This window comes from Alligator sinensis, unplaced genomic scaffold (assembly GCF_000455745.1).
Source record: "Alligator sinensis unplaced genomic scaffold, ASM45574v1 scaffold583_1, whole genome shotgun sequence".
NCBI lineage: Eukaryota > Metazoa > Chordata > Crocodylia > Alligatoridae > Alligator > Alligator sinensis.
The window spans coordinates 1,507,009-1,508,074 of record NW_005841983.1 but is presented as its reverse complement, the minus strand read 5'-3'; the positions used below and the strand labels follow the sequence as shown (position 1 = coordinate 1,508,074).

Sequence of the window (1,066 nt, the reverse complement as noted above, 5' to 3'; positions counted from 1 at the left end):
GGCCCCCACCCCACCTCTCAGGCTCTGACCCCACTCACCCAGCCTGGCCTGAACAACAGGGGACGTGGCTCAGCCCAGCCACGTGCGTCCTGCTGCTCCCGATCATGGAGCCCCTGATAAACTGAGATCAACTGTCACAGGCTCCACGATTGACCAGTTGACCGAGACAGACCGAGTGGTGACCACTGTGTTAGAGAATTTAACGAAGATCTGGACCCTATTGTTCTAGGCAATGTATAAGCTCATTTTAGGAGACATTCCCTGGGTCAAAGGTGTTACAATTTAAACCAGCGATTCTCCGCCTTTTTAGGTTCATGAAGTCCTTTCATAATGTCTCTAAATTTAGCAGCACCCTATATAGCCACCCCAGAAAGCACATGTGGTAGGAGGTTTATCTGCTAAATCTAGTGCAAACAGGAGCACCCTCTCCTTTCAAGCAAGCTATAGAACTGCCACATGCTTCTGTTTTCAGGAAATATGTGAAGGGCTGACCAGAAAGTGGCTGAGGCAGGAGTAGGTGCTCTTGCCTGCTCCATCCTGCCTGCTCCAAAGTAATGATTAGGTTCATCTGTACCCACTCCTATCACAGGTGCTTCCTGGGCACAGACTCTCACAGGACAGTTTCATTTGACTGTGGTGGCAGTGACACTGTGGCATCCTTAAAAGGAACTTATAAGAACATAAGGACTACCATTTACTGGGTCAAACCGTAGGTTCATCTTGCCCAGTATTCCGTGTCCCACAGTGGCAGAGAGTGGATGCTGAAAGGAAAAGTGAACTGAGTATGACCAGGGTTTTTTCCACCGCTTCTCTCTCCAGCATAGAGCCTCATAGTTTACAACCAGGCTGCATCTTGAGAGCAGATGTTTGTTTCCCCAGGAACAAGTAGCAGCGGCACATCTTGTGTGACTGCTAGTTGTCCCCGGGGAATATTTGTGCCACATGCACTCTGGTGTGTGGCAGCTTACCCTGGATAGGGTAGGGGAGGCTGGGGCCAGCAATTATGCTGGCTTCAGTAGCCTTACCTGGGGTGCTGGAGGCCCCAAGGAGCTGTAACTGTGGCATT

At 50.4% G+C, this 1,066-nt stretch overlaps 1 protein-coding gene across 8 annotated transcripts in view; it reads right to left on the bottom strand.

The window, feature by feature from the left end:
- SCML2 (Scm polycomb group protein like 2) overlaps nt 1-1,066 on the bottom strand; it is a 109,564-nt gene that overhangs the window by 72,403 nt on the left and 36,095 nt on the right. The window lies entirely within an intron of this gene.